We start from the raw sequence: 26,426 nt of genomic DNA, 5'->3' as shown, positions 1-26,426 counted from the left end.
ATAATAATAGAAATATATATAATCAAATAGCCATATGGTAAGGACTGCTATAGTGCGAACTAGGTCTGAACAGAAAGAAAAAAAATATACGTAGCTACTTATGTATATGACCAACATGCATGTTTGTATTTTTGAGGTTATGCATTTTTTAATGAAAATGCAATAACGTGAAGCACGAGTGTATATAAGATAAGCAATAGCAGGGATGAACAGGGAGATGCACAACGGTACGGCTTTAGGCGATACCAAAAACATGGCGCTAAATCGGAGCGGCGAAACCGGGAGTAGGATTTTGTGATCATCGCCTCTGTCGATAATCCATATCCCGAGCTGAACGTGATGACGAACGTGTAGCCTGGCCGGCAGAGGTTCTCCGCAACTTACCGCTGGTTCCTAGAGCAACCCTTAGAACGAGACCGTTCATCAGATATTGCCTACATATTTTCTTTTTTTATCTTAAATTCGAGTGCACAGTGTAAGCTCAATAAGATTTACTAAGCCAAAAGCCAGCACTTCATTACTGCTTGCGATAAAAACTGCAGCGATGTGGTGTTAGCTTCCAGCATTATTTAACAATAGTTCCAAGCGGAACTATGGTCCTAACATTGAGTATTAGAGAGAACTATCCCGGAACTGTTTGAAACAATCTGAGAACAACACTGAAAGCCAGCTTCTTATGTATACCTGTACTGAAGCGTATGGTACGATTAACATCCTTAATATGTATTTTACCGATGTTACGTAGCAGAACTATTGTTAAAACCTATCAGGAACTATAGAACTCTTCGAGAACTATTGAAAATATCTTATGATGAAACATTTTCCAAAAATTGAGGTGCTACACGGTTGTGAAGTTGGCACCGCAGTTTCTTAAATACGTTTCAATAATAGGCTTTTTCAATAGATCTCGAGAAGTTTTATAATTTCTGATAGGTTTTAACAATAGTTCTGTGGCGCAACATCGGTCAAATATCTATTAAATATGCTGGTTGCATCATACGCTTCAGTTCAGGCAGGCATTAGCTGCTAGCTTTTGTCGTATTAAACTTACGGAGCTTACACTGTGCGCTCGAACTTAGGATTGCAAGGAAGAAAAATATTTAGGCTGTATTCGATGAACTGTCTCGTTGTAAGTGTTGCTTTGGAAATCAGCGGTAAGTAGCGGAGAGCCTGTGCTCGTCAAGCTACACGTTCGTGATTGCGGTCAGCTTGGCTACGACGGGATCTGCATTATCGACGGAGGCGATGATCACATAAATTCTATTTCCGGACTTGCCGCTGCGATTCAGCGCCATGTTTTTGGTATCGCTCAAAACCGTAGCGTTGTGCATCTCCCTAATCATCTCTGGCAATAGATACTGCATTTCCTGTTTTAATGCAACGAAGCATCAAGATGGACGATCTCCTTATATTCATATCTAGGTCTTCCGATTCAGCAGCGTGTGAGTAATTTGATTTCATATCCATATTCATGACTGCGCACAACTCCCTGTGGAGAACCAATCAGATCTGTTGTCTCGATTGAAAATTTAAATTTTTTTTCTACGTCTCAAATCACTCCTCGCTGAACTAATGAATGATCCGTATATCGTTTTCCCAAATTACACTACGTTAAGTAGAGAAGCATTTCAAAAAAGGAAATTTCTCACAGAGTCGATGAATCCCGAGGAGATTAAGAAGTACGAAGTTTTATTTCTCAAGATTGCTTCAGCCTGATACAAATTTTCCACAGATCAAGGTAATTCCTTAGATTTATCTGCCACTTAGCTAATAGATAAAGAAAATTCAACGGAATTTTTCCCAGTAGAAAATAGTAAACTTTTTCTTATATTCTTTCTTCGGGTATAACACTATTTGATTTGATTAAACTGACTTCCTGCTACTTCGAAAAAGCGATTTCCTTTAAGATATCCTATTAACAACCGATCTCTCACGAAGGAAATACAAAATGGATTTAAATATCTCAACGGTGATAAGAATCTCGACTCGGCCTCGCACCGAGCCTCAACATTTTTTCTAAATTTTTTTTCACCCAACATCCTCTGTTAAAATGAATCCACCGCTTTTAGGAGGGTCAGTGAATTAGAGGATCTTCTTTTCCTCCTGGAGGAGAGTCTAGACGAGATTTCCGAGTGCTAACGTGCGATCCTAACCTTATTTCCGTTTAGACACGATCACGGGACACGATCGATCGGACAAGCTTCCCTACGTCTCCGCCAGAGCGAGCCATCTTTATCGAGGTTCAACGCAACCGTCGTTTGAATATCGTACGATCCATCTTCGTTCAGCTACGTCGAGAAGCGATAGAAAGTCGAGATGTAGGAGAGTTTCAAGTTATAGGATGGAATTTATAACCAGACGTCGTAAAAAGGAAATTCAATACTTAACAGCTTCGGTATGGTCGTTTATCGTATATTTCCGTTAGATTATAATATTCCGATAGGTTAGAACGCCAACGTCATTGCACTTATACCATTTTACGTGCATCGAGAAACTATCGTTTGCACTTTTTACATTTCCATTAGTGGTTTCACGTCATCGCTTTCGACCATTGACAAAGATGAAAACAAACGGCGATTATCGAGATTCAAAAAGAAAGGAGAAACGTGGAGATAAAAGAGAATAAAAGTATAAGAACCTGCTGTGTTATCATGTTATATTTTTTTTTTGTTTCAAGTATACGTGGTTGTTTGATGTACTCCAGAATACCTTAAGAGATAACGCAATATTCTCCTTTGACCACGTTGCAGATAAATAGACAAATGAATTTCGTTACTATCTCCGGTGACCAGAGTCAGGACGACATATGGTAGAACCTATATAGGTATATAGTACCTATAATGCGACGGTCGGATAAAGACAGAAATGGGAAATAAAAGCACGCAGGCTTTCTAAGGTAACGAAGAAATAAGACGTCAAGCGAATGAAACAATGGAGACCTAATGCGATTAGAGGATTCACCGAGTCACTACAAAAGCCTCTAAAGGACCTAGTCGTGACTACATCTTGAAGCATATCCTGGCAAAGAGTAACGTAATAAAATAAGACCATCAGTAGACTTGGTCCATGATTATATTTCATAAGTACAGGATAGTTTTCTGCTATGGTTAATTTGTCAGTATTTAATTTTTATACTTTTCACCCAGGTATTTCATGGAAAATTTAAATTTTTCATTTACAATGTACCTACTTGTGGTGACATACAAGACCAGAGGACAATGAATTTGCTGAATTTCACCTGGACTGGAATTACACTTGCAAATCTTAATACCACTTATAAGATTTGCAAATTAATTGCAAACGGTCATGCGGATCTACATTGGGGCGACTGTTCTCCTTTTTTTTTTCTAAAATACCCTGTGGATACGTATCACGAGGGACTACTCCTGGGACAAGATGGATTTCAAGAGATTCCGTCGAATTTTCGTAAAATCTTATCAAACCGGGATTGAACGAGAACCTTTCCATTTGCAAATTACACGTGGCTACCCGCTACGCAAATCTTCAAGATTATTTGCCACGTGGGACAGTAATCCGATCTTCGAGATCCTTATTCGATGCAAATACCAAACTGACCAAAAAAAAAGGAAAAAAAAGCGGTGAGGTAACAGAAAGAAATAGTAGGAAAGAAAAAAAGAATCCGTTAGCAAAAACGAAAAATTCTCAAGTCTGAACCCTCGTCGTTCTCAAGGTTCCTTAAGAATAATGTTACTCCACAATAAAGAAGAAAAAGATATGTCAAGGGTCGCGGATCTAGAAACGATATCAGCCAAGACTAGAAACGAATGTATTCCATTGATTACAAGAAGAAAAGGGAGGTTCAAAGGGCCTTTCTCGAGGTGTCGGTCGCTTCAGTGACAAGTGACAAAATGCCAGTAAAGCCCGTGGCGTCGCGACGCTTTGTGCTTCTCGTCGCTGGCGTAGGGCCAATCGCTCTCGTAGCTGCGACAGCAGGAATGGGAACGACGAGGAGAGTATAGGAAAAGTACGGTGGTGCGAGTGGACGTTTGAGAGTTTCCGGATTCTAGGGGCCACTCTCTCTTGTGGCGTCCGGACGTACTGTACCATGGACAAAGCGTCGCTGTTGTTTTTGCCAACGAGCTCGATACCTAATTGCAAATTATATCCTAGTCGTGCTCTCTCCCTGTACGTACACGTAAACCAGCAGAAATGAGAACTGAAACGGGTAGAGAAACATAGTTAGAAATAGTATCAGAAACAGGAAGCACTCAGGGCAAATAACATGGAGACTAATTTTATCAGTGCAAAGGTTAATACCGTGATCGTTAGCATTTCCAGTACAAAGCACGTTCTCATGAGATAATGTTATGTACATGGAATTCTTGGTGGGGAGTGCTTTGATACCAGGATTGGGTTTGTGTACTGGGGCAGCCAGAAATATCGTTCATGAGAGCTTTGAGAGGGGTGATTCTTTCAATATTTACCCTATACTCACGAAAAGAGTGTCCACGGTTGGTTTATTGACTGAGGATAATAATTTGACAGGATCATGGGATATAATGGAATGATGTAAGGGATGATAACCATATGGAAGCCATAAATATCGTCACGGGTGTCAACCACTGACAACGGAAGTTGCCTACAGAAAGGTCAGCGTCAGAGTAACCAGCCTAGGTGGACCCTTTGTTAGTTGATGGAACAGGTGTAGCCAACCAGGGTTCCTCCTAGGGTGTGTTTTCCTTGTAGATGTAATGGAACCTGGTGGCTGTCGTATGGGATGCATATGACGTTCAATCCTTCAGAAAGGAAGGAGGGTTGGAGGTTGGAAACTAGACTGTCCATAGTTCTAAATTAGGGGACTGTGCTGGAGTTGTGGTCCTTTCTTGTATGAAGGATACATGGATGACAGTGCCAGGGTTATGAGGAAGGTGTTCTGAAATAATAAGCATCGTCCATAAGGATGTCTTCAGAGTGATCCTAAAACAGATGGTATTGTACCATAGTGTATGTGAAATTGCTAGGATAGCAAGGATAATCAGATATTTAATTCTTTACTATTTCAGCTCCAGGAGTTACAGTGCCACGTTGACGATACTCCCATCGGCAACGTCAATTTTTATAAAATTTGTAGACAGCACAGATTCAATCAATTTTTATTAATACGTCTTCGCTGGGTAGTTCCGTATGGATAAGTCTATTAAGGGTGGTGCCTCTATGGCCCAAGATTAGGTTCATCACATTCCTAGAAAATGAGGTTAATATTTATTATAGATGAGCTTGCTCGGCTGGTCGACCGATCGAGTAGTCCAGAGGGTTAAAGTCATAAAAACAGAAGTGCTAGTCATCCTGGCGACCATGTTCAACCCTTAGTTTTCATCCATCTGTTATCTGCTATCTTTATTCTGGCCTTGACTCCAGTGCTTTCTTTTGTAACCCAACCTTCGTTCCCTGCTTTCACTTTATCGATAGCATCGACATACCCTTATCGTCGTATGTTTTCTTCAATAGTTACTGGATACACTTTTTTGATATTGAATAAATAAATATTCCAGCCGTATCAATTTCATCTTCCATATTTGGTATTGGAATGACACACCGATCTTCTACCTACGCAGATTGAAGTAGGTATTTTTACAATTTTCACATCCTAAGAGTGACTTTTTGTAATTTGATGGCTTCGCACGTCCTTACCCGCGAGGCGACCCTGGGCTTCGGGAACATGTTTTTCTTTCTTTTGGAAAATAAATATTTAACTTCCGGAACGTTCACGATTTGCTGTTACCCCATGACCCTTTCATCAATCTATTTCGTTCTGAACTTATCCACTTACATTTTGTTACATGTTATGTTCGTGACAGTGTTCCATGCCTGATACTTTTATTTTATTGGCAACGAAAATTACTGTGAAATTTCAAAAGCGGAATCTGTAGAAAAAACTTTGTGTTTCTCGTAAAATTTTTTCAGCGTAAAGAATCCATGGTGTACTTGACATATCCATTCCATTGATCATAAATTCGAGTAATAAAAATTTAATTTAATAATAAAACGCAACAAAATTTACGAACAAAATGAAAGATCTTTAAATTGAAGTTAAAAAAAATTTATGATTCAGTTACAATTTAATTTCAATATAAACCAATCGAATAAAAATACAAATAATTCAGAGACCGCCGTAATTCCAGTACTCCGCGTCTCAGAAAAATAAAATTATTAAATTTACGGCAGTAAATGAGATTCTCTATATGAAAGAAAAAAAAAATAATAATAAATAAATAAAAACTCATAAAGAAATGTTAGTGAAAGTTCACTCTCCGTCCTACTGTGTCCGCCTTTTCTAAACCACTCGGTAATTTCGCGTAACCGTATTCGACTTTTGCTCTGAGCGTCGGCTAAGGGTGGTAACCCCGAGGATCCTGAGCCGGACGGTTCTAGAGTTTCTCCATAGAATAAGAAAGACAGAGATAGTAAAGTCGATATTCAACGAACCAATAATTCACAGGTCATTCTTTATTCAAACCCTGAAAGCGGTTCTCTATCTAAAATCTTAAAACTCAGCAAACCCAAGCTACAAGACTCATCCACATCCAAGGATCCTCGAGGATACCGGGTGTGCACCCAGACTTCATCGTCGAGAAGCGAATCCAAAGATAACGAATGTCCTTGAGGAAATAAAAGCAAAAATAAAATATTTAAATAGGCCCCAGCAAGAGAAGTAAGTTTTTCATTTGGTCTTCATCCTTATCCCCGACATCGTCTTCCTGATAATCCACCGTTCCAGCTCGGTCGCCGCTCACTAGTTCACCCCGATACAGCCTCTGAATTTTTATAACCCGCGACAAGGATTTCCTGTTCCTTTCATTCGCCCTGCTGGATTAAAACGGCTTGAAAAGACGAATAATTTCGTACTCGCATTAAGAGCTACTTTGCTTGTCTCTCCAAAAGAAATGCAAACCCACAAAAAAAAAAAAAAAAAAAAAAAAAAAAAAAAAAAAAAAAAAAAAAAAAAAAAAAAAAAAAAAAAAAAAAAAAAAAAAAAAAAAAAAAAAAAAAACGCTGGCTTATTCTCTTTCATTTTTCCTCTCTGTCCCTCTTCTTTACGTGTCTCCTCTTCGACCACCCCGTCTCATCCATCCGTTTCCTGTATTCCTCCTGCCATTACCTCACGTGGCCATTCACTGAGAATAAATAGAAATCCCAGTACCAGCCATACAGCTACCACTGCGATAAATACTTAGGAACGTGCTGCGGTTCGGCTCCATAGACAGTAAACGAGGTTAGTTTTATTCTCCAAGGATTGAGTCTAAAAACAAGGTAGAAATATATAAATAAAAATTCATTTGGCCGATACGACTAGGGATGCGTATAGCAGGGTCAACCCTGAAGTTCAAGTAAAACTACCCCTTGGCAGTTTCCAAATTGAAATGATTCAGCCCATAAAGTTTGGTCGCAGATACCAACTGGAGGCTGACGGTTCAATAAGGGGTGGCCCTGGTATTGTTTCAGAATTCCCATTATAATCGTACCCACCAATTCACCCCTCTTCTTGCTCCTCCTATCTCGGTTTCTCGCACAATCTCTCTTTTCCACCGTTCAACCATCCAGATCCCTCCTTCCTCCTCGTCTTCACTACCCTCCACTTTCTTCATCCCATCGAATACGCCCGGACCAGGCTGAGCTCCTTTATCAAATGCGAACGTTTAGCTAAAAGCTCTGAAAGCGCCTTCCAGCCGTCCTGACTTAAAATTATGTCGCCCAGCCGCCTCGACCTGGAACCCGGTGCGAGCCATTATAGCAGCCTTATTTCAAATTTCGAAATACAACCACCCTTAGCACTTGGAGAACGTACAGTGCCAGGTTTCAATATTTATCTGCAAGTATATAAATTAATTAAAATAGGCAAATGATAAATAAACAAATTAATTAAAAATTATTATTAATTAAAACCTTTTTTCTCCATATTCCTTCCTCTCGCCAAACGACAGTCGTGAATGAGAACCACGTAACCGTCGTACGTCAATGATGGGGCTCTCCTCCTGAACATCAATCTCTTACACGCGAACTTTCTTTTACGGACTTGTAAAGTTTGTCGAACGTATCTAAAGTCATGAATTAAATATAAGACTTGATAATAGTATCGACCACGACGGCGATTTCGTTCACTGATAATTATTATGTAGTAATAAAAAAATTTTTTAAAAATACCAAAAATACCATATCATAAAATTACGTACTGTATATGTAGTCGACATTCAGCTTCACGGTTAATTTCTTTTTCTCCTTGACTCAAAAAAATTGTCAGCAGCCAATGCACCGGAAATTGATAGGTTATGCGGAAAGCAATAACTTGCGGTGCAGCGGAGAATTCGAATGCAGAAGACAGCCGCATATGTAGAGCGCAGTGGGTTGATATGGAGCAGAGGCCGATACTTCGTCAGTCACAAATGGAATTATAGGAACCATATACAGGGTTGTGTATACAAAGCGTACAGATTCGTTCTGGAGACAAAGCTGCGTTTGAGGTTAGATTGCACGCAGGACGACGGGTAGTAAAATCGTTGCTCAGCCGCCGGATCCTATTTGAAAATCAGTCGACTAGCCCAGGCACTAGTCCAAGCCTATGACGAGTCGACTGTATACGTTGGCTTCTGACATTCGCGAGTATTAGAGAGCTTTAAAAAAAAAAAAAAATTCGAAAAATCGATCTGCAAAATTGCTTTAAGTTGGTTCGGAGGGGTGCATTAAGGGATGAAAAAAATATTCACCGTACCCAGCCACGTGGATATTGGATAACGCGAAAGTATTTCATGATTGATCAAAATTGTATAGACGCTGATAAGGCTTGTTTTTTTTCTGTTTTTTTTTTTTCATGTGTAAATATAGATTACGCACTGTATGTGAAATCATATGAGATTCTAATGATTAATTATACAAGGTGTTTGTCGATAAAACTATCATTGGGATTGATTGATTAATCGATACTGGCTATGTGTTTTGGTTACGTTGAAAACGTGCGCGCGGGGTGATATATATTTACGGGGATCATCCAAGGTCTACGGCCCGATACAAATAAACAGATCCTTTTCCCATTTGGGAATTATGATTTTTCGATTTTTCCAACTCCCGTATGCGCATTTCGTCTTTTTTAAAGAGGGTGCGGAACAAAAAATGGGCTTTCCGGTCGTAAATTCCGTAGGGAGATTTGGTCGTTACGATCGAGGAAAATCGTGTCTCGATGCTCGACTGACATTTTTCCACGTGGCTGTGATTTACGTCATTTACCCATTTTGAAGTGGGGTGAAAGTAACACCGTGGCATTTAAAGGGTTCGTGTTATTATTTTAAGGTATACCGGGGCGCCGCTGAAAACCACCCTTTCGCTCTTGCTTCCGGTGGAGGGCCACGTCCTGTTTTTGGGGGAAAGTGTTTTTTTGATTTACTACCCCTTGTCAGTCAAGCGTCCTAGGCCAAGCGTGAAGAAACGACGTTGAGATCTGGCCCGACGCTCGACTAAGGGGTCGAAGATGAAAGAAACGTAGGCTCTACGTACAGGTGGCTTAAGAGGGATAGGCTACTGGGATAAGGATGGAGGATGGACCGAGATGTAAAATATACAGGACTCGTTCGTTCCAAGCGAAGAGGTTTTACGTATGCTATTATTTTTATTCAATGGGGGATGAATAATGCTGGCGGTTTTTTTTTTATATCTGGGACACCCGGTAAGTCACTTTATATATGTAACACGTTTCCAAGGTATAATACCAGAGATGAGTAGGGAGATACACAACGCTACGGTTTTACGCGACACCGAAAGCATGGAGTAAAATAGCAGTGGCGAGTCCGGGAGTAGGATTTTTTTATAATCGACCAAAACCGTAGCGTTGAGCATTTTTCTGCTCGTCTCTGATAATACGGTGACTTTGAGTAGGCAGTACAATATATTCACTCTCGAAAGTCTAAGCATTCAAGGTAACCTATGAAAATGTAACGAGGACAGTAAAATAGTTGAAGTTGGGTATAATTATTTCAAGGTGAAGAGTTAACAGGTAGCATCTAACCAGCTGGAAGTCACCGGTGTGAGCCATGTAGGGAAATCGATACTTACAGAGATTCACGTCTTATTTCTCGAGAAGAGATTCAGAGAGGATTCAGTAGATGAAAAGTCGGAGATGTCAAAAGATGAATACCGGATAGAAAAGCAGTCATGCCGAAGGGCTATTGACTACGTTTACACGGCGGTCTTGAACTGGTTTAGTTAATGCTGATCGGAAGGATATGACCAATCCCAAATATTCATACAAGTAGAAATGTCTATGATTCGTCTATTCCCTTGGATCGCTATTAAATAAATCGCTTTCAGAAAGTCGCGTAAACGTGGACTACATCGTTCATACTCTTGTGAACTCAGCAATAGGACCTCACGTGACAGACAATGGCAGCTGCGAATAAATGTCTCCTTTAATACGAAACGAATGGTTAGTAAACGGTCGACAAGACATTTGGCGAATGGTTAGCAGATGGCAGCACCGTCGCTAAGGGCCGCTTAAGTGAAATTACGTGGAAACGAGTTTGTCCGGGGTATTACGTCGACGGGACCTCTGTGCAAATATGATCCTGGCTTGGGTTGCTCGATGTCAAAAGAAGATGACGTATGCCGAGCTTGGAGGTTAGAGTCGAGGCTTCGGGACGATAGCGCCCCATAATTCGAAAATTCCAGTTCCATTGTTTGTTCTGAGTTGTTCTAAGTTTTTTCTACAATGTTCCAGAAAAAGAAGTTTCTCAATTGAAATTTGTAGCGGTGAGGCGAACAAACCACTTTTCTACCGGAAGTCACCACTTATGGAAAATAAAAAATTCTTTTGTTCCAGGTTGTTCCAGTTGTTTGAAATATTGTTCCAGGATATTAATACCGATAAGTAAAGAGTACTCGAATGAGATCAAAAAAAGTTTTATGCATATAAAATCGTTTCTATCTACTTTTATCCTACTTAGGACTACTTCATTTTTATACAAATCTAGAACAATCATCGACAGACCGAGAACAATCTGGAACAACCTACAAAAACCTAAAACAAACTAGAACAACCAACATATTAATATGGAAAGACTATATGTATATAAACTTGACAGCTGATGCTTCTTTTTTTTAAACTACTACCTTGGGACACTACAGAAATGAAATTCTAACCCAATCTAACCTAACGAAACATTCTCTAAGTCCATCACAACTCTGGATGTCCAGGAACAAAAAAATACAAACAAATGTGGTGTGACAGCCGCTTTTTGGTCCTCAAGTATTCATTACGTTGAAAATACTATGAGGAACGACCCCAAATTATATACTTGTGCTCAAAGAAGTGGCTGTATAACTGAAATTACCCCCAAAGTATATTTCATTTATATACATATATAAATATACATGGATAGATAGATATAGATAAACATTCAATAATGTATGACTGAGTTTGTGTCGAAATTTCGATAGAAGTCGAAAAACCATAGAATGAAGAGCAAACTCGGCCGAGATTTTTTATTCCAGGTTGGTCCAGCTTGTTCTACGTTCTCCTAGGTTTTTCTAGGTTTTCGTTTTCGTAGGTTTTCCTAGGTTGCTCCAGGTTGTTCCAAGTTGATCAGGTAGAACAGACACGTAAAACCAGGGAACACTAGAAAAACTGACAAGCACGAACGCTCACAGAATAGCATGTGGACATAGGACCATTTCGAACGATTTGCAAGTTATTCCAAGATGTTCTAGCTTGTTCCAGCTTTCGTAGGTTTTCGTAGGTTTTCGTAGGTTTTCGTAGGTTTTCGTAGGTTTTCGTAGGTTTTCGTAGGTTTTCGTAGGTTTTCGTAGGTTTTCGTAGGTTTTCGTAGGTTTTCGTAGGTTTTCGTAGGTTTTCGTAGGTTTTCGTAGGTTTTCGTAGGTTTTCGTAGGTTTTCGTAGGTTTACCTAGGTTTTCGTAGGTTTTCGTTTTCGTAGGTTTTCCTAGGTTGCTCCAGGTTGTTCCAGGTTGATCAGGTAGAACAGACACGTAAAACCAGGGAACACTAGAAAAACTGACAAGCACGAACGCTCACAGAATAGCATGTGGACATAGGACCATTTCGAACTGGCGTCGAGTTTGAAACGAAAAATTTCATTCTCTAAATTTTTGGGGCGTCGAGTTTGAAACGAAAAATTTCATTCTCTAAATTTTTGGGGCGTCGAGTTTGAAACGAAAAATTTCATTCTCTAAATTTTTGGGGCGTCGAGTTTGAAACGAAAAATTTCATTCTCTAAATTTTTGGGGCGTCGAGTTTGAAACGAAAAATTTCATTCTCTAAATTTTTGGGGCGTCGAGTTTGAAACGAAAAATTTCATTCGCTAAATTTTTGGGGCGTCGAGTTTGAAACGAAAAATTTCATTCGCTAAATTTTTGGGGCGTCGAGTTTAAAATGAAAAAATTTCATTCGCTAAACTTTTGGGGCGTCGAGTTCGAAACGAAAAATTTTAACCGTAATACTTTTGGGACTCACCCCCACCCCTACTTAACCACGCCCCCAGGTCTCGCTATAACGGATCTATTACTACTAACGATCGGGTAGTTGCAAGTCAGATAAAAGTAGAAAGAAACGATTTTATATGCATAAAACGTTTTTTGATCCCATTAGAGTATTTTTTACTTAGCGGTATTAATATTCTGGAACAATATTTAGAACAACTGGAACAACAAAAAAAGTTTAATTTTCCCTATGTGGGGGGTTCCGGTAAAAAAGTGTTTTTTTTCGCCTCACTGCTACAAATTTGAATTAAGAAACTTGTTTTTCTGGAACATTGTAGAACAAACTTAGAACAAGTCAGAACAACAAGTAGACCCGGAATTTTCGAATTCTGAGATGCTAACTTTCCGCACTCTAGAGTCGACGTTGACAAGATTACCATAAATATTGTAGATTTAAAAAATTTAAAAATATTGCCTCGCCGTGACAGGTTATTCAATCTCGATGGTGGCGCCATCTGAAAGTCAGCGAGAAACCACGTTCCATATTTTTGACTATCGTATCACGTCAGGCTTTCGGTTCGGGCGATAAATTTTGTCCAAGGCAGCCTTAATGTCACCCGCGAGAAAGCTATTTACGAAAATCCGCCCATAGTCCTGCTTACTGGTTGGTAGTTTCTTTCTTTCTTTTGTATAACTGTATATCCCACTGCGTCAAGTCGCCTTGTGTTTAGTCGCTCCTTTGCGAACCCGCCCTGTTTCCACTACTTCGCGTTCACATCCACACTGCTGTGAGTCGTGAACCTAGAACTTTCTCTAGCAACATTGTCGGGAAGTGGTGTTGCGGAAGATAGTACTGTTACTACTAGTATGGCTGTTAGGTTAGGTTCCAGGTGTGAAACACTGAGAAAACCGCCGAAAGTTAAAGGAGAGTGTAGTTCAGTATTAAAAAACAAAAGGAAATGAGTTTCCATTTGGAATACGACCCTAAGACTAGGCTTAGTGCCTGAAAATTGCGAGTTTCTAAAAAAAAAATAACAACGCAAGTCAAACGGAAAACAGCTGAAAAATCAAACAAGATTGGGCTTATTTATAAAATTTGTATTGTTCAATCTGAACTGGACATAGGAACCATTGGCTATCTTTTCAAATGTATGAAAAGCATCATAAATATTTCACGTACAAACTCCGCAAGATACAAAAATTCTATGCCCAGTTCTACGCTGTGATATCTTGCGCTGATAAAAATTCGAAAATTCCATTAAGCTGCACACGGTGTAGCTACACAAGGATTGGTACTGTCATAAACAGTAATATATATTTCACCGGAAGTTCTATTACGTCCAAGCGGCATGACACTTTTTCCGGTTTCCGGTCCTTACCCAAGGGGTTTTAACGAATCTAGAACGCTAATCCGCAAACCACCTGAGCTTAATGAGGCGTCGACGTTTTACCGGTGAAAGTGCCGTCGGCGACGACGTTCCCTGCTTCAATATCCTCATCGTCCTGAGGCAGTCCCGCGAATCCTTATTCGGTTTCCTAGCGTGTACTTAAATTCAGGAATTAATCTCGGTTTAGCAGACGCAGTTACTTGCTGCTTTAGCAGCGCGCCCGATTGGACTTAAGCTGAAACACTGCTGATTAGTGCTAACGAGAGAGTGAACCAGTGCTAACAACGTTGGCAGCGTTGGTACTACTGCTTCGCTACCCCGCAGCTCGATAACTCATTGTTCGAGCAATATTCCGTAAAACTACGCCATTGGCTATAGTATACGCGAAAACTAACTTTACATGGGATTATTTATTAAAAGTTGGTAACACTCAGTCCTGCTAAGAATTCCCATATTAACGTCTCAGGATCACTCAAATATTCTTGGAAAACGTGGTTTACGGGTATAAACCGTAACTTACGGTAACAATGAATTATCGGAGAGGGGTAGAGAGTTTTATTCTCTACTAGGTTGGCATCTATAACCAGAGTATCAAGGACGGCTTTGCAATTTCACGGAAGATCAGAGTTGGGGTTGCGACTTTACTGGTATCGGCCGTAACTGGGGTTTAGCTGTACCCCAGAGTGTCATTCGTGAGTGGAATAAGAGGAGCATGCGTGGACGGCCAGAAAAGTGCAAAATTATGGGATGAACGTGAGCTGCAGTGTAAGGAGCCGGTAAGGGCCAGACGTGTATAAGAACATCTAAGAAGAAATTGCTAGTGGTAGAGACTCCTGGGTAAAATCAGTATCACTTTATAACGGGTAGTGATCTCTATTTTGTACGAAGTACAGCATATAACTGTTTAGAAGTTAAACTCAATTTTCAAGTGGATTATTCGACTTGAATTATTCGTTCTGCTTTGCTACAACAGCGGATGAATCCCAGCAACGGTCGGACGATTTTCATCCAGTGTGTTCAACCCAACCGAACGAATCGAAATTCAAAACTACCTCGTTGTAGAGGGCATGCGAATTGAATAAGCCCATTTTCCGATTATTGTAGTCACGGCTATGCGTATGCAAAGGAGACGACGGAGCATGCGCGGCGTCGCGACGCTGGACTTTTTTCATTGGCGACCAACGTTTCGCACGTTGCAAATTCATCCCCTAAATAGGTTAGGCACTTTCGCACAGTCTTCTTAGTCTATGTTGTAATTTCGGAATCAACAGTCTTTTTACTACTGGTCGGAAAAGCCTAGTCCCCAAATCCCAGGAAGTCGCGCAAGCTCATCGTTAATTGTGAAAACTTTTATTTCGTTTGGTCAATGAAAATTTCTAGTATATCGGGACGAGGTGGAAATTTTGGATTCTCTGTGCTTATTACGTCACTGGAATTTTTCAGTGAAATTGCAATTGCACGTATGTATCCGTCAGTGTGTTATTTTGCATAACCTTTTGTGCGCAGACTTTTTTTTAACTTTTTTTTTTGAAATTAAATTCCACGCAGTCGGAAGCTTGCGTGCAGTGAAAACAAATAATTGAAAAATTTGGTGTGTACATTTTTCACAGTTTGAGTCTCGTCGATGGAGACGGGAGATGAAAATGTAATTTTCGAAAAATTTGATTTTAACTGAAAACAACAAAAATTGTTCAATGATGTCACAGGCAGCTGCACTAGAAGTTGGAACTTTAACCTCGGTCATCAAGTTCATGTTTTACGGAGTTTTTCTTTTGGTACGAGAATTTTCACATCGCTGAAAAACGATTTACTCAGCCAGATTTCAGTTCCGTTATAATTCGTGCGATTCAGGGTCGTGATAAGGATCACGACTAACGATAAAAAATAATAAGAAAATCACAGCTTTGCATTTTTTAGAACTAAGCAAGCTTCTGGTATTCTTTTGGCTAGAATGAGCTTACGTTCAATTCCATGAAAAATCCTCAGTGTTGAACCTACTTGCGAATGCGTCGCTCGATAACCCTTTGGCAGAACTAAAGTCTTTAATCAGGACTCGTATAAAGGATCAGGTACGTGAGGGAGCGTCCGAATTGGCCATTTTGTCTTGGCCGTAGAGAAAAGTGAGGTGAATGTTCCGTGAGAATTAACCTTAAGGAAATGCCATCTAGATACTTGACTTTTTTCTTTTTCCTCGTAGAACGACAACTCGACTTGATTTTAGGTTAGGTGTCACTTTGAGAAATTCGCCAATTATCTCGCTATGTCGTAACCACACTTACGGCGGCTTTCTACTCCCTTGTAAATCTCATTTCCGTATTATACGATAGCGCTCACTAGTTTCTACAATTCCGTATGCGAAAACACTGTTCATTTCGCGAATTACAACGAGATGAAAGCATCCACGTCGGGACGAACCATAATGCCTCGAGCATTTTCAGCACCTCGTTACCAACTGGGGCGAATCATCGCTTCGTGAAATTATTATTCCGTACTGTATCATATATCAGGCTGTGTTACGGCAGCTAGTATATAATATTATATATTGTACGAACGTGTAATTCAAGACCGCAACCCTTTCTATGATTGATGATAATTATAGGCGGTATTATTCCAATACGTTTATTGTAGTCGATTTAGTTCCGTCCGTGGCCGCTAGGCGGCTAGTGATAAGGTATACATATCCCTAGTAGTATATTGAGCTTTGAAGAGCGAAGGAGTTGCAGGTTAGGTTTCTTGCTCCATTGGAAATTCTATGAGGTTGAACTTTGTGCTTCTTGTGATGGGGATGCTGGAATGGGTATGGTTGGACAGTTGGTGGATACTGGGAAATACCACAAAAGATCTACTGCCGCATCAACGTAGTTACCACGCTCTAATTCCTTCAAGAAGTCTTCGTGAAACTTTCGCGTTAACGTCGACCATATAAATAATCGTATTCACTGTGTCTAGAGTCAATTTTAAAGTAGACGTCAATACCAATCTGATTATTTTTTAGAAAATTATCATAGAAAATAGCGTAGACGCAGATAAGATTCCCAGTGACTTTCTCAAATAGCTCGAAAATTCATCTTTATAAGATAACCTTAATCTATAAGTCACTTTTGGCAATTAAAACGGCAAGAGAACTCGTCCGCCATATTTATATTTATTTTTCGTATTTTCTCTCTGACAAACGGAAGTTGTACTCACGAACCACTGCCTATCGGTCGAACATCTGGTTGCTCCAGGATTTCTGAAGGATCTCCTCCTACATTCCCAGTCAGGAATTGAACTTGGCTGAGCTCCATTACTGTTACTACGATTTCGCTTCCACAGCCACATTCACGTTGTCTCAGTTTGCAATCGAGTACATCCGCCATTCGATTGTCAACAGGTTGTTCGCGACAATTTGAATTTGACAAATTTCATTTATCTCTACGAATTCTAATTCCCAACGTCTGTTATTCTCTCAACAAGCCAACCAGTGATCAATCGTTGTCATTTATAGCAACGACAAATAGCTGTCAACGGTAAAAACAATCATCCGAACTTTTCCATTAGTCGAACCTCACTTTTCGTATCAGCCCGTCAAGCTCAATGCGTATTATTAGAACGAATGTTGCTGTTAATTAGAATGGATCACTTTTTTTTCTTTCTACCTTTTGCTCGCGTCACTGCTCAGCTGCTTTTACAAATTTACCTATTCATCCTCTCCGCGACGTGACAACTGAAACAATGACCCCGTGACAGCTGAGCGCTGTTGCTGTCATCTGGCGTGACATTCTCGAACTGCAAGATGTCCGCTTGATCAAGTGACGCTCCCGACTAGTTATACCTTCATTAGCTAACACGAATTCCTCGAGGTTCTCTCCATTTCTTTGATCCTTGTCTCATCCAAATCTTTTTCGCTCGTTTTACTACTCCTTGGAACTAATTCCAGCAGATTCTATCTGGTAAAGTCTGCTATCGCGTAAAGAGTAAATTATTGTTTTAACTGTTTTAGGATAACCGGCGCCATTATCGAGGAATGAACTAGACACATGGTTATACATATATTTGACTGAAGATGAACGATTAAGTGCAGAAGTAATTTTACGACTGTTACTCTTTAACCATTACGTAATACTGGTTGAATAATAGCTGCGTCTTGAAAGGAAGTACGTAATTAAACATTACTTCGTAAAATGGCTGACGATGTGACACACGAGGTGAATTTTTTTTTATATTGATTAATATCAGTAAACTGTCGTTACGTCGAAGTATGAAAAATTATGAATTTTTCGTCTACGTCAATCTATATCTATTACGTTATTCTTCTTTTTAAGTGATCGTGATATTAATTTCTCGCCCAACGCTCCTTCGTTTATCAAATTTATATCCTATCGTGAAGAAAAACCGATGTCTCACCTCGGGTTGGTGACTCGTGTGACGTATACGACCGTCATCGAGATTGACGTGACGTACGCGTCGGAAGTGGATACCGGAAGCGAGGGAGAATGTGAACGATGAAAAAAAAAATAGAAATTGAAGAGAAAAGTAATTATATAAAATTACCCCTCGTAAGTACTAAGTACTTTTTAAAATTTTGAGTATCGCCAAAGAAACGAGTATTAATATTTAACAATGATTTCTGACGAATATCATTATTCAAGATGTACACTTCGTGTGTGCTAACCCCAAAAATTTGGATCAGATTATTTACTTTACCGTTCAAATATTTACTATAATCAAGTAGTATGGTCCATTGTTTACTTGTGGGGTTGTGCTTATGCCCAGGGGAAGCTGTAGCCAAGTAAGGTGATATCGATCGGATTTAAAAAAAAAAGAAAAAAGCGAAGCAAGGACTTGATGTCAGGGAGGTGGTCCAGACGTCTCGGGGATGGTGAGCTGTAGTGGGTAGGGAACAGTATCCGAGTACAATATATAAAAAAAAAAAAGAACACAGGATACAGTGGGCTTCGGATGCAAATGGTAGACGGCAAAGAAGTAACCATTCAAAAGGTCTCTAGACCTAAGCGTGTCATGTCCCCAGACATGTATGCGGCAAACACGTGTATCCACAAGGGGGGTGGCTTTTTGTCCAAGACTCCTGCCACTTACCCGATACACGCGAAGCTTCTGGATTATAGGTAACTGCTGTGAGATATAGTAAATACCGCAACAGGGTTTGTCACGGCCAAGATGCCAACCCTGTATCTCTTATGGGTAGTGTATGTATATATATATATATGTATATACCAGTCTAGGGGGCATTGGAAAGCTTAGGATATCCAAATAATCTCTGGCGCTTACCAAACAAAGCATAACGTGTTCTGTACGCGTAGCTTCCAACCCCTTAACTTTATCTTCCCCGTAGCAACCCCTATGTCTTTTCACCAGACTGGATTTGCTAATGAGCTGAATTAAACGCGATGGGGTCGACGAGGAGCTTGATATTTAGTTTATGTCAGATTCTAATGGACAAGTGTTATATAACGCATGCAGATGGCGCTGCCTGCTACATTTTCTTGCTAGTCAGTTTTTACCGGTCTTCTTTTTTTACTGTGGATTTTAGTGGTTAATTGCGAAAGAAGGGGCTGAGGAGAAAAATAAAAAAGGATACATACTTGTTTTTTACCGTATTAAGTATTTGAGTGATAACCGTGGCTGGAGAGTCTGGCGCGTCGGGGTAGAAAAAAATTAGGTTAAGGCAACCGGTAATCTGTCTTGCGTTACGTCATATGTCTAATTTGACATATCGCTTATATGCATCTTTTACTGGTGTCATTTTTCGATATTTTTGAGGCTTATGACGTAATGCTGTCGTTTGGATCATATATCTGGGATCTTACGACGTGTTATTAGAGGGGAAGCTCAGAGAGGTATGATTTTATTGCGGTATTTATATCAAATTAAAATTTTTTTTAAAACTTTTTCAGATTCAACGGTAAGTACGAAGTTGAATAATTTCATACTTTTTTAGTCTTTCGAGATATAATATTCTTTTGAATGATTAATAAACCTAGGGAATAAAAATGTATTTTCTTGTACTCCTTGAGGTAAACAAGAAAATTAAAGTAGCTCGTGGGTTGCGGTTTTATTAAATTTTTTATTTCATCTTCGAATTCGCTGAACTCTAACTCGAGACTATTCGGACATGGCATTTCTGAGTATGAGTTTTTCTACGGGATAAAGAGATTCTTGTAAATCTTTTTTTTTTTCACCAAATTTAAGATACTATTGTTCGAGAAATTTTTTTTACCAAAAATTCAACGAGGAGATTTCTTTTTCAAAATCCTTAGTTTCAATTAGTTCGTGTATCTCTGACAGTCCTAACAGTTCTTTCTTATGCTTTTTAAATGCGAGTGTACACAGAGCTTCGCCGTGGCGCTAGTGTCGCTTTTAAACATGGCGGCGAATCTAACGTACCATGTGACCTAGCCTCGTATTTACGTCGCATCAAAGTGTCACGGCTAAAGTATACGCTTGAAAGTATGGCGAAATGTAATTTGATCATACATGCTTATGCATAAATTGCAGGGTTATCGTTTCTCGAGCAGACTTTGTTATGGATAATTTTCACGCGACAACTTTTCCTATTCGGGTCTTAAGCAGCAGCCACGTTGAGGTATCGAGGATTTTGGTTTTTGTTAAAACGACCTAACACAGCACAATGGCGGTTACTTTAGAAAAATATTAATTTAGGGGCAGCACGGAATTACGTGGCCAGTAAATCAGGGGTCTCTTTTGTTCGATCAGCGATACCCACCTCCTTGCGGCAAACCGTAACGCGGGTAGCGCAAACCCCTTAAACCATCCGGAATACCAAGCCAGTTTATCCCCCTTTAGTTCTTCAAAGTATAATACGACGCTGACTGTATTTAACGTAATTTTTGGCCCTTTGTAATTCATTGGTCCAGGGCCTCGCGATAAGAATCATCTCCTGCTCGTATATCAAGAGTTTCCATCCCCTGGTTTACCCTTGCCAATTTTTTATGTAAATCCTTCCCCCTTCTCCTTAACTCTGTAAAATCGATTCTGACTTTTAGTAGCACTTTCCTTTCTTAAATTACATATCTTTTGGGGGATTGACCATTGATGGTAACTGACGTTTTTGAAAATTAAATTTTTTTTTTTTTCGACAATTATTAGATTTTAGTCATACTGTAAGTATTGTAAAGTCAGGTGGATAGGAGATTGTCGTTGGGCTTAAACTGTACTTAAATTACGGTTGGGTATTAATCTATTGTCTTGAGTTGAGTCGGATTATCTGATGAATGTTATATCTCAAGCTGGCAGAGTGTAATCATCTCGTGTTAGATAATTACATCATCTGCTCGAATTATATTCATTTCAATATTCTCGGGGTTCGCGAGATTATTAACAGTCATTGCGCAATTTATTTAAATCGTCTTTTTCCTTGTTCGCGCGTGTAGAAGTAACGTGTGAATTAATATAGATATGTATAACAAGATAAAGGGTCAATTCGAGATAGAACGTTATACAATTCTGGAACGAAGAACAGTTCGATAAAAAGTGGAAATGGAATTTAAAAAAAGGTGGAAATTGAAATTTGAGGAAAGTGCAAAAAAATTATCTAATAATATATCTAATAATAGTTATTGATTAATAGGATTTTTATTTAAATCCGGCTAATCCGTGTACATATATATATACATTTCAAACATTTGGCGAAATTTGATTAACTTTGCCAAAAAAATTTCACACCCTTTACAACTAATTAGGTCAATTGGTAATGAAGCGGCGTTTTGCGAAATGGCAAAATTTTTTTTTGGAAATGCCAATAGTACTTTCTGCCATGTCTCAAAAATCAGACAGGGAGTCATAAAATTTTTGGGTAAATATTGTCAGTAGGGACGCGAATGGCTGCGAACGAAGGGACGAAGAAAAGGACGAAACTCCAATAGGCAGGGAAAGGAAAATAATAAAAAAAAAAATAGATACCGGATTCTAGACGAAGCCAATGAATTTACGACCAGTGCAGAATTCAGGGCGTTTCGCAAACGCGAATTGACGTGCAAACTGGTTTTAGTTGTGCGGCTGTAAAATTGGACGAGAAAAAATTGAAGGGTTTTGCGTGGACTATCGTAGGGGGACACGGGGGGAGAAAGAGGGGAGGAAGGGGCGACAGAAAAAAAAAAGTGTTAACTCGATCATCGACAGTTTCCATTTTTTTTGGAACTTTTTCATTTCCTCCACTCTATTTCTCACTATTTCCCTCTTTTATTTCCATTTCTGTTTCCTCTCTGCGTTAAGCGCGAATCTTTGTTATCGGTAAATCAATTTGCCAATATTGAAATAGCAATAAGAAAAAGGTAAAACGGAAATAAATCGCACTTCTCTACGTTTGCTTCGCTTCAACGAATGACGGTCAGAGTAAATATAATGTTTTAACGATATAACTATGCGTGAACAGATTCTTATATAATGCCATTCGAATACATAATATAATTTTCCATTATAATTAAAAAATTTAATAACACTCGGACGCAGCCTCTCAATCTGCTAATGGCATTTTTTCAGATCCTGAAAGCTTCGCTGCACGTATTTATCTTTGTGCCGAAATCGTCATCAGCCACGCTGAACTTGATGCCCGACTGATCGCGTGTCGTAGGTAGCAATAGTGTCAAAATTTATATACATATATATACACATATATTGTGTCGTATTTTTTAAACTGGACCCCGATATCACGAATCCGATAGCCAACTACGCCACCTTCAGCCACCCCTTTTCCTCCAGCCATGCCAGGCAGGCGACAGCCAATTCTTATTTCACCATGAATTGGGGTCGTTTTATGACCGTGAATTTAAAAATCACGTCACAATATAAATATATATATATATATATGTGTGTGTGTATATATGCTATTGAATAAACACAATAACGACCCTTTATAATTCGTTGATGGACGAAAGAAAAATGTCTGACAGGATAAAGCCAAAGGTTGCATTATACAAAATTTTCTTCTCGTCATCGTCCAGCCATTGCGTATACCTAGAATGTTGGTATATACGTACTTTATGAGGATCAATATTGCACAGTTGTATACATACGTGTATAAGAGCATGTCATACCACGGCTTATCTGGTATTTCGGCATTCATGGTGTCCGCAATGTACCTTACTTAGAAATTCTAACGACTCTGTAGTAAATTTCTGGTATATTTGAAATCGCGTGTTTTCAAATGAGTTCCAGGTTTGAGTTAGAACACAGTTATTTATTTCTCCTCATAAAAAAAGATGTACGTTAAACACAGGATAAGGACATTTTTAAATTAATTGCAACACGTTACGAACCGTTGGCAGTCACGACGCAGCATGGGCTTTGCGGTGCGTTTACACGAAAGTGAAAATCCAACTGTGACTTTTCTTCGACGAGGTTGCGTTTAATTTAAAAAAAAAAACCTAACCTCAACTTAGGGCCATGATACGAAGACGTCAGAACGAAATTTCCAGTCGCATTATTCATAACGTTACTCAATTATTATTTAAAGAGCAATTTCAACTGCTCGTCTAGTCGGAAACAGCTGCTGAATAATTCCGCCAGAGCGCGCCTAATGCGCTTGGTTCTCGTGAGCAAGGGAAGTGGCGCTGCCGTCGATCGAGGTCATTCTTAGCCGACGGACGAGTCGAGAGACAAAAATATCAGCTGTCAGAATAAACTAGTGGAGTGTTACTATAGGATCGAAAGGGACAGAGCTGCCGGGCAATTGGTTAGAGGGAAATGTACAGCGACATCGTATTGGACGTCTTATGGTCGTAGCCCTTCTTTACTATGTAGTATTACTGTACGTTGTTCGAATAGCAGATAACGAAGGGCCTTTAAAGGATAACGAAGCGACGTCGTGACGCAACATTAAGCCGCTACCACAGAGGACGCCTTACCTCGCATAACCAGTAACAGGCGTGCCGCTGCGGCAAAACTAATTCTACGACGGTCCCTTGTGTATGCGCCTTAAACTCCCTGCATCAATTTCCGCCTAGCGAATTTCCAATCCCCGCGCCATCTAGAAGAGGGTTACAGGTACCAAACCATAAGTACCGAAGTGGAGTCCCTGCGCGATACACCGAGTAATTTTCCATAGGTTGTCACACTGTGAGCGCGTATTATCTTATTTGTGACCCCCTCTATAGCCACCCCATGAAATTCTCGGTGCATATGTTGCGACGTCGAGACGCCAGCCCGGCCGTATCGTCTTCGTCCCTTAACGAGTTGTATACATTTTCGAATTAAGGGGATGAAACGTTTATAACATCCCTTGAATCGTAAATCGACTCTCGATTAATAAATGACAATTTTATTAGTATGAACAATTTTACGCTTTATTAATCACTTGGGTCTGCTATAGGTATCATACGGAGGTCTTATTTCCAGTGTAATTGAAAGAAAGATATGTATCTATATTTATTTTTATAGAGGACTATGATTGCATACAGGTCTATATATTATAACGGGGTGCCCGGCTGGGCTCGTTCCCGCTATAAGTAATTTTTATCCATAAAGCCGCCAGGGAGCACTAGAGGGCTGGGAATTTGCGAAAAAGTAGGAGTTCTCATCGGGATTCGAACCCGATACCTTCGGACTGCCAAGTCGAGTACTTACCACTGTGCTATTGAACCCACTGTCCGACCTGATAACTCCTATTTATTTATTTTTCGGTCATTCCTAAATGGTATCCCCTCCAGCTCTGTAACGCCACGTTACAATATATATATATATATATATATATATATATATATATATATATATATATATATTTTAAGTGATGTAATTTGACAGCAATAGATAACAGATGAAATATTCTGAGATTCTAGATCGATTAGACTTTATTGAAAATTTTTTTATTGTTTGCTCGATATGATTGATTTTTATTTAGGTAAGTGACGAATTCGAATTCAAAATCAAAACCATTTATTTGTATTTCAGTAGTTGTCAATATGAATGAGTTATTTCATGAAATCTAGGTACTGTTAATTTGTCATACTTGTTACTGGATAATTGAGAGTTTAATGATTATAATTATAACCGTGTAGATTATTTTTTCAATATCCGACTGATAGAACTGACAATCGCGTTTCTGATAATGTCACGTTATGAATTGATATCCGATTTGAACTTTGCGAAGAAGACAGAAACGTTGATACCAGATTGAATTGATATCCGGTACAGTTGCAAGAGCAATGTGAAAAATGTTGATCTACCAAATTGAAACTGTCGAACGTGACAGATTCTGTCTTCGACTTAGTATATACACATAGTTATGAATGTAAGCTGGGAATTCTCGAGTTTGTAGTGGGATAGGTCAGTAATCCAATTGACACCCAGGCCCATCTGACTCACAAATTAGTGAAGATTATGCCTTCTCACCTGGCATCCACTTGGCGCCATCATAGTTGGGAAATTAGTCCGGTATAATATTAAACAAGAAGGGACTCAGTCCACTAAGCGAATTTACATATTAAATGTGACTTTGGTGCAGTTCGAAGTTTGTTGAAACTACTTAGCGACAGCGCGTTTACTCTGGAATAGTTATTAGGCATTAAATAATTTATTCCTTTCTTCGATATATATATATATATATTTACCGTGAATAAACGCTACAAACACATTATTTTCGATAAATAATAATTTTTAGCAATTATTTTCATAGTTCGGACTCGAACCATTTTTTGAAGTCAGTTCAGTCGGTAACGTTGCTACCTTCCAATTTAGGCGTTATGAAGTTGCACCTTATTTTAGAATCTCGAAACGTGTTTATATCATCGATATTTCGTAAAATAATAGTTCCATTAGTGCACGAATTCCGCGACAGATTACAATGAAAATACACGAGGACTTAGAACGTAAAGGCGCGACCGTATGAATTTAACGGTAGATTCTCGCTGAAACGATTATTTGTAATTTTAGAAGAAAATCGCCATGTCGCTACATTGTGAAAATACCTTATTTATTGTCGTCATTACTCCCATCGCTGTCGTACAGTCTGATAAAGAACAGCAGGGTTTAAGCGTCGCTCTTGATGTAGTTTCTAGAAGCGATTTTCGTGTCGACAACATTATACGTTCTCTTCTCAAGCGAGCGATAAAGCCGTCCGCACTGGCTGGTGGGAAACACCAGCCCTGTCTACGGACAACGAATGGGACAGAGTTTGCGCCCTGCTGTAAAATCTAGTCGTTCACAGATTCCGGGGAACCCCCCGCTCCCACCGGTGAAGTTGGTTGGGGTCGAACTTTTACGAATGGGTGGTGACTAGTTTATTCCTGGCAGTTAAATGCCCAGGGCACGGGGATTCGGCAGAGAGAAATCATTCTCTACGGCGTGTATAGCGCGCGCTGGACTTGGCCCTCTGGCTTCGGATCGTTGAGCAACGCAGAGGGCGCCACTGTCGCTACTGCCGAAAACAAAAGAGAGATAACGCGCTCGCCGTGTCGTGTTGCTACACTGCAATCGAGATTCCGTGCTTGTCGCGAATTAAGCGGCTTACAGGAGGCTTGTAATGGAGAACGGACAGCACCGACGAATTGGCCTGAGCCGTATACGCGCAAGACTGCTCTCATTTGTCAGTTAAGGTTAGAACAATAGACTCGGAGAAGGTCAAGCGGTTGCTGATTTGACTT

General features: G+C 39.6%; 1 protein-coding gene and 1 long non-coding RNA gene across 3 annotated transcripts in view; one reads left to right on the top strand and one right to left on the bottom strand.

Moving 5' to 3' along the window:
• The window catches only part of LOC107264426 (neuroligin-1), an 81,619-nt gene that overhangs the window by 19,940 nt on the left and 35,253 nt on the right, over window positions 1-26,426 (bottom strand). The window lies entirely within an intron of this gene.
• LOC107264430 lies at window positions 1,302-6,668 on the top strand. Its single transcript, XR_001536947.2, has 5 exons — window positions 1,302-1,442; window positions 1,652-1,738; window positions 2,169-2,395; window positions 2,751-3,033; window positions 3,147-6,668. It is a non-coding gene; the product is annotated as an uncharacterized LOC107264430 (long non-coding RNA).

The sequence above is a fragment of the Cephus cinctus genome, unplaced genomic scaffold (assembly GCF_000341935.2).
Source record: "Cephus cinctus unplaced genomic scaffold, Ccin1 Ccin1_scaffold0169, whole genome shotgun sequence".
In the NCBI taxonomy this organism is placed as follows: domain Eukaryota; kingdom Metazoa; phylum Arthropoda; class Insecta; order Hymenoptera; family Cephidae; genus Cephus; species Cephus cinctus.
This window is presented reverse-complemented; position numbering and strand designations above follow the sequence as displayed.